This window comes from Protopterus annectens, chromosome 5.part0, assembly GCF_019279795.1.
Source record: "Protopterus annectens isolate FY-2018-M chromosome 5.part0, PAN1.0, whole genome shotgun sequence".
NCBI classification, from domain to species: domain Eukaryota; kingdom Metazoa; phylum Chordata; order Ceratodontiformes; family Protopteridae; genus Protopterus; species Protopterus annectens.
The window spans coordinates 1,919,688,696-1,919,696,885 of NC_056735.1; the positions used below are offsets into that span (position 1 = coordinate 1,919,688,696).

The following is an 8,190-nucleotide window of genomic DNA, read 5'->3' on the forward strand; positions in this document are numbered from 1 at the left end:
AAGTAACATATAAAATTTCATGTGTTTTATCAACTAGACATGTTGGCAGTTTATATTAACATGCTATTACCGAAAGTATAATATTTCTACTTATTGCTACCCCACTATCAGCAATGACAATGGCATTACTACAGACAGCATAACATAATATTCTCAGGCTCATCCACACCTGTAAGAAAAGACAGTCTCATTACTATATAATGCAACATTTTAAAAAAGTTACAAACAACTGCTAAAGTTATCTTTTTGATAAACACTTCCAAATTTCTTAAAAAAAAAGATGCTGACCCCTACTGGCTATCACTCTTAGTACTTGATTTATTCCATTCCAGTAACAGCAGTAACAGTCTCAAGCTACATTGACCTCAAGTCTCATGAGCAAGCTGTGAACATGCTTAGAGGAATATTTTACTTACCAAAATCACTTCATTGGACAAATCTGCATTGTATAAGGAACAAAAACAAAAAGAAATACAAACTTACACCTTCAGAAAGAATTCAAGTGGGCTTGCATCGGTGATTGTTGGAAGTGCACACGTATTCTTATTTCAGAAGAATATTTTCAACTACATTTGCATAATATTGTATGGATGAATGCACTATAATAAAATCATTTAATTAATTAATTAATTTCACATCAACATCTGTGGCAGTGGCTTGCATACTACACTTTTTGTATACTGTAATAGTCAATATTTTGTATATAAGCAATGTAAATTCTTGTTAATTATGGCTTTTGACATATACACTGCAGTTATTTGTATGCTTTGTTGTTTGTTCATATTCATTGTTAATATATGTTACACTGTGAACACTTTGTAATACCTATCTTTTTTATTACATTTGCTGAGACACTCCTGAGCATCTAAAGGATGGCAGTCTGATTTCTGTGCTTTGTCCCAGGTCAGGAGTAAAACAATGGAATGTTGCATTTTCGTGGAAAGGTATGCTTAAAGGGAGCATGTCATCTCACCAAAAGTAATTTTAGTGAACATAAAGAACTCAAAGGCAGTTCACTGAAATCACTTTCATTGATAGCCAAGACTGCCTTTTTTCCCAATGTTGTGTGACTTCAGAGATGTTATGTATAATTGTGGGATAGTGTGCCCCCAGCAAGAAAAAAAAAATCTTTTAATGCTCTCTGAAGGTGGTTTCAGAAAACTAATTTCAAGCTTTTTCATTCGCTGAAGCTGCCTTCAACAAATAAACATGAATCCTGCTTGAAAAGGGGAATGACAACTAGGCAACACTGTGTTGTTACAGCAGTGACATTTGGAAGCATGAGGACTGTGATATGCAGGACAGATTCAAGACTATAATGTAAACGTTAGATGCCATGACACCTGACCACCTGACCTCAACTCACTAAAAGCTACTGTGTACTTTGTAAAGTTTGAACCAAATGGGATAAGGGAGATGGATAATTGAGAGACAAGAGCCCAGAGTAAGTGAAGTAGAGGCAGTGGTGTATAAACAGAGAGAACAACCTGTTAGAACTTGTAAAACAGTGAGATATTATTATGGATACATTTGATAACATAGAGAGCTGATCCCACATTGGTGATACGTGCATTACTGGACTGGCAGAAGGGGTGAGTAGAGAGGTCATAGTGAAATTTATGCAAGACTGGGTCTCTGCTATAGTTATAGAAAGTGATGAGCTAAACCTAGAAGCAGAGAGAGCACGCACATGGCAGTAATAATGGTCAGGAATCATTATCTGAGACATTTTACACAAGCTCCATAGTTATTTGACGATAGAATAGGTGAAGAGGGAAGCAGCTTGAATAAAATATGGCAAATAGTAGTGCAGAGGTTACAGAGGGAAATATATTAATAGGGCGTAAAATGATTAAACTTTTTTGGCAAATAATATAAGTGGGTAGAGGGGTACTGTGTTTAGAGCATCCTGGTACATTAAAAATAAAATGGCACGACAGGGCTCATTTCAGTTACAACTTGGAGGACGTAATCTTTTTACAAAGATGTCAGAATGGGTAAAGTGTGTAGGCAGAAGTAAGACAGAGAATAAAATATGGATGATATGTCAGAGGGAAGAGAAAGAGGAGGAGTGTGGAAGTTTGTGAAAATGCCACAGTAGAGTGCGATGCAGCTTAAAGTTGGAGAGACATTGTGGGGTAAGGATGTTACAATGCACTCTGAATGGAACCAGTAAGGTTATATCCAGTTCATAGGCAAGAATGGAACAGGATATAAAGTTGAAGAATGTGGTAAGTGAAAGGAATCCTACAAAGTTCTCTGTTGGCAGGAGGAGTCTTTGTGATGGCAGGAAAGAACATCATTGGAAGACATTAAAAAGAATGGATGTAGCTAGAGAATGGGAAAAAGAAAGAAGAAGAGAAAAAAGAGAAGGAGTTGCAGCCTGCACCTAAGAAAGGAACATAGATGTTGAATCTTTCTTTAAACACCAGGTGAGTGAGAAGAAATTGCATCAGACTCAGATCCCGTACGTTGAGATAGGCATCCCAGCTCTCTCATTGTGAGTACAGAAACCAGAGTAGAAGGAGCCATTGATCTGGAATGCTTAATATATGTGATTGTTTTTTCTCTGTTTTATCTTTCTTTGTGAACATATTTCAGAAGTGAAGAACAGAGACGTGGAAGGTGAGATGGACATTAAGGAGTATGAATACAGTAGGGGTGCATATGACATTGTCAAATTGTGTTCGTCCCTAGTCTGCTGAGGAGATTGGAAGAGGAAAGGAAATGTGTGCGTTAAACTTGTGGGTTGATCATGAAGTTACTCCCTGCATAACTGTTGTGAGAATGTAGGCCAAACAAATCTATGACAGCAAGGAAGTAAGATATCTTATTATCATATTTTGTGAATGGGAGCTGATATTTATAGACCCTGGCCTAAGGGTAACTGAAGGGTAATCATGTACACTGTGAATCTTTGACCTAAACTAGAGAGCCTTATCACAGTTGGGTAACATTTCTGAATTCGTTGTTTAAATGTAATGTGTGTTTTGTTGTTCTGACAGGGTTCTTAAGCTAATGTGGTGGTCAAAATGTATAGTCAATTGGTTATTATCTTGATGGTGAAAGTTTATATCATGGGGATAAATACTAAGTTTTACTATTCTTAAAACAGAGTCATGTGGTATCAAATATGAATGTGAGTAATACACGTTGGCACTTACTGAGCGATGAAATAGCATTTACAAGTATATGGAGACAGCTAAAGGATAAGTAATATATATAAATATTTTGTGTATATATGGCTTTAAGAGTATTTTTTCTAGAGGAATACCTGTGCCGATATTTATGACAAAGTAGTAACACACTGGTTAGAAGTGTACTAAGCTACTGTTTAGGAGAGCACTAAGGGCTTGTGACATGTTTAGTAAGTATGGTGCGGAATTTAGCAAGGATTGACAATCGTGCATGCATAGTTCTATATGTTCTTCTTATATATAGGATTCAAGCTTCAGTATTAAGACTCAGTAAGGGAGGGGCTCTAATTGGTTAAAGAGGGTTAATATGAAATGAATTCAGAAAATGAGTGTGACTGTATATAAAGAGGAGATACCTGGTGGATGTACTCAGGGAAGTGGGAAATAAAGTTTTAAGTTTTCAACATTATAATTTTATTGAATGGGCTGAGTTTGTTATGGAGCTAAATATATAGAACATTTTGGGAATACTGGAGATAGGGTAGCTAGAGGTTACCTTGAGAAGTACCGCTAAAAGGAAAGATGAAAATGTGGCAAGTGTAACCAACAGGGCATGTAAGTTGGAAAACAGTTTAGAGTTAGGGATAGACTGAGAATGTTAGTGAAAGCTGTCTATTGGGCAGACTGTTGGCAGTGGTTTAGACCTATCATCACGGGGATGGGGCTTTGGTGTTGCTGGTCAATGCACCCAGTTTCCATTTTGGACTATCATTATAGGATTAGTGGGTAAGGCTGGGGATGGGGGTGATAATGTGTAATGTAGAGGTATAATAGTCCAATTAGGTGGAAATTAATATTAACTGTATTGGGAAGAGATAGGTTGGATGTTTGCTTGCAGGAGTTGAAGTTGAAGTATGATAGATGGAGAAGATACAAAAAAGGCACTTTAAATGTGTTCGATTGGATTGTATGGAATAATGTCAGAACATATGAGTGGGTATATTAGTAAGACAAGATGGAGGTTGTTATGAGAAAAGAACACAGAAAGATGCCAGGTGAATGGTGTTTAGAGGAACACATGAGAATAGAGCATTGCTAGTAGCTTCAGATTATGGATTCCTTGTAGAATTATAGAGACTTTAGTGGGCTCTGTTGCAGGGACTGAAGGATTGAAAAGAAAGAGGAGAGAATTATTTTGGTGAGACATTTTAATATGGTTCTTAATTCAGATACAGATCGGATGTTTAGGTGAATAAAAGTTCTTGCAGGAGCCAGAGAATGGTTAAGTTATGGACAAAGAGAATGCAATTGTATGCTACATGTAGAGGTGAGTAGGCATGAAATTATACAGGCTACTAGACTGGTTAGGATACTGGCAGATGAGATGAGTTTGTGGGAAATGTAGGTGACTGATATTTAGCAGAGAAGGATCTTCCATGCATTAGTTCAGATGGTGTAGAAAGGGATACATGGAATAAGTGAATCTATGATGCTGGAACCTAGGGACTGGGACCTTTTAGAGTAAGTGAAGTGGTTGCAGACGAGTATGAGAGGTGATGGCAAAGAGTAAGATGAAAGAAGGTGAAGTAAGGTTCAGAGAGTGGGATGGTATCAAAGTTGCTTGAAGGTCAGATATTGTGAGATATAGAGGAAATGTAGAGGATAGAGCAAGGAAAAGCAGAAAAATAGCAGCTGTTGGCTTATTACTAACGCATTAAGCATTGAGCAATAGTAAAGGGGAACTGAGGGACTCAACATTCAGGACATGTGAGAACAACTGCAGCAGTTTGAGTAAATCCAAATGCATGCAGAAAATGTGTGGAGTAATATTGTTAAATGGGTGGAGATGGAGGTTAAATTACTTATGTGGAAGTTAAAAGATTAGAGCAAACAGGACGTGGTAGTTTGATATAAGTAAAAGAAAGGGAGACTTTTAACCATAATAAGGAAATAAAGTAAAGACTTAGAAGATTTATGGAAATATGCAGGCTGAGAGAGGAGGGAAGAAGTATGTTTGCAGAGTGGTGAGGTTTAACTTTAGTATAAAAAGACCAAGTTTGCTTAAAAAAATAGATATTAATGGAAGATGTAATGGTGGAGGTGAATCATGTGAAAAAAAGAAATGCTGGGGGAAGGAAATAGTCCAATTGCTTAACAGTGTAAGGGGGAGGAGGTGAAAATAGTGCCACAGATGATGAGGCAGGATGAGATAATAGTGTTCAAGTAAGGGTCAGGGGACAAGGAGAATTACTATGTGGATATGGAAATGGAAGGAGATGGTAGTAAAGTATATTTTGCATCCTTATTAGATGGGACAGTTTGAAAATAACATTACCTTTGAGAGCTTAGTTGGGAAGGTTGGGATTAAAATGTGGGATGGTTGTTATATAATAATGTAATGAGAAGGCTGAGTCTGAATATTAGATTAGCAAAAGGGAAAAGTAGACAGGTAAGAGTATGAAGTAAGGAGGATCAGGGCGATATTAAGTAAAGGAGAATAGGTAAGATGTACAGGGACATAAGTAAGGATGTATAGAAGTAGGTAAAGGAAGGCAAGCTAATGTAAAAGTGAGAGAGGGAGAGACACTGTGAGATATGACGCACAGACAAATATTGCAGTACATCTGGAGGATGAGTAGTTGGTTGAGTGCATTGGAACTCTTTAGGGACACCCATTTGAGATTACTATATAGATGACATAGGACCCCAAAAAGGGTTCAGGGGAGTGGTCAGTAGAGCACGACAACATTTCTGAGAAGTGGAGAGGGAGAAAGACTGAGACATTTTGCATATGCATGTGTCTCACCCAGTCATGTGAAAGATAGGCTGCAATGACAGCCGTTTGGAAGAAGGTTTATAGGAAAGACATAAGGGAAGACTGGGTTCCATGTCTACTCATGGTGGAAAGTGAGGAGCATGTGTGGAACAGAGGTGAAGGGAGAAAGTTTGTGTTCATAGAGGGGTGGTGGAAAAATGAAGTTGTAAAATGGTGGATGGTAGATGAGATAAAGTTACAAACTATATAAAGTTTATTAGAAAAACTGACAGGCATATGAGGCTGTGGCAGAAAGAAAAGTGATTAAAGGGTAATTACGTAACAAATATTATATAAAGTGATAGGTATGCAAATCAACAATTTGTGTACAAATTAAATCTAAAATTATAGTTTTATCTATGTAGAAACCCATATTGTGTACTAAGAAAAATAATTTAGAGAAAAATACCTATTACATTTGTTGTATAGCTACATGTAGCTTTATTATTAAAATAGTTTTATTTGTGATTTGGTATTGTTCATGGTTGAAAAGGGTCATTTACCAGTCCAGTTACTCAATTAACAGAAAATAAATAAGTAAATAAAGAAACAAACAGATAAATAAATGCATAGTCAAATAAATTTGTAGTACTGAAGCAGCATGTCAGACAACTAAAATTTGAACTTCTCTTGTTGGTCTCCTTCCAAAATGTTATTGAAATTTACAGTTAGTGAAGATGTTTCTATACTTGGGAGGAGGTAATAACAAAAATAACTAAATATGTTTTTATAATTCTCAGCAAGATATCATTATGACAACATGTGTACTAGTATAAACAATTCTTTTGTCTATACTGTTTCAGTCCAGCTGAGAATGAAGGTTATTTTTTGCAGGTTAGCAGAATGAAAATGTATACTGTTAGAATGCAGGCTGGAACATTTTCCATAGTATTTGCTTGTCATCTAATGTATGACAACTTTTTCCCCTTAGCTGATAAGGAATATATCACATTAATAAGTCCCTCAGCAACCAATCATCACACATTTGTTACATGATCACATATGACAGATTGTTTTATCTTTTGAATTCAGTCAGTTGTAGTCATTATGTTTTATTTGCCAGATGTGTTGTTCTACCCCACAGAGCATTGACAGTTGCAATGAGTGGTTTAGTTTAAATCTCATAGGCCTTGCTTGCAAAGTTTTTTTTTTTTGTTAAACATAATAGAAAGATGTGTTGGTTGACAGCTATATAAACAAAAATAGAGAAAATAAATGCTCCCAAGTATAAAGAAAGACAGATATATTTATACACAAGCACTGCCTGCAACATGAGGAAGAGTGGGTTATGCTGAAACAAAGAAACTCAAAATCTGGTAACATTTAATGCCATAAAGTATATTGCATTTCACAATAGTTCATAAAATAATGTTTTGAATCTGTTTTAGTTCTAGTTTTTCTAATATCTCCAATTTCATATTGCCCTTGTTGTGATAGTATTTTACTTTTGTTAGACCCAAGAACTCTCAATATGATCTGTAGTATTCTGTACTTTTCCTGCAACAGTTCCATTCTGTGCTATCAACAATTATTTATTCTAACACCATTCTATCATAAATGCATCTCGCATCAATATGTCTTACACACATTGCAAGAGAAGTTGTCATATACATATTCAGAGCTAACGAACAACAAATAGATGCTAATAATAGGTGGATGCATGATGGATCTGTATCCTATTAATATAAATAAAGAATTTCAGTTAGGCTACATTGCAGAATCCATTACATTTTTTTATTTTATACTTGCTGACAATTAAGCTAAAAAGAAAGAAAGTGAAATATGCTTATACTTTATTGCCCAGTCTTTTCTCATAAAATTAATCTTTCCATATAGACTTACCATTAGTTGCTTTTAGGCACTATCGATTTTTCATTTTTGTTATAATCTGTCACTTTAAGTGAATTTTGTCACTCTCTAACAATTGTTTATGACCATTTTTTGGCTTCAGATCAAAACAGCATTAATTCCTGCAAACACACCACATATCTGTAAGCCTTGTCTGTATTTTGTTGAATGTGTGTTTGATATATATAAACAGAGAAACATGAAAAAATGGAAAAAAAATGTTGGAGCTTTATTGGATGATAATTTTTCTGACATAGCATGTTCACATGCACATTAATGTACCACAGCTTGATGTCAGCTACATTTAATCATCTTCAACACCTGTTGTGCAAAAGTAAGCTGGCTGACCATATGGCTTAGTTCTTCCAGAAGTTTCTCTCTGTGAGGTAA

General features: G+C 35.9%; 1 long non-coding RNA gene across 1 annotated transcript in view; it reads right to left on the bottom strand.

Moving 5' to 3' along the window:
* LOC122802108 overlaps positions 1-7,936 on the bottom strand; it is a 249,640-nt gene extending 241,704 nt beyond the window's left edge. The window contains exon 1 of the long non-coding RNA XR_006364890.1: positions 7,795-7,936. This is a non-coding gene — a long non-coding RNA (uncharacterized LOC122802108). The remainder of the gene's footprint in view (positions 1-7,794) is intronic.
* Positions 7,937-8,190: the final 254 nt, after the last annotated feature.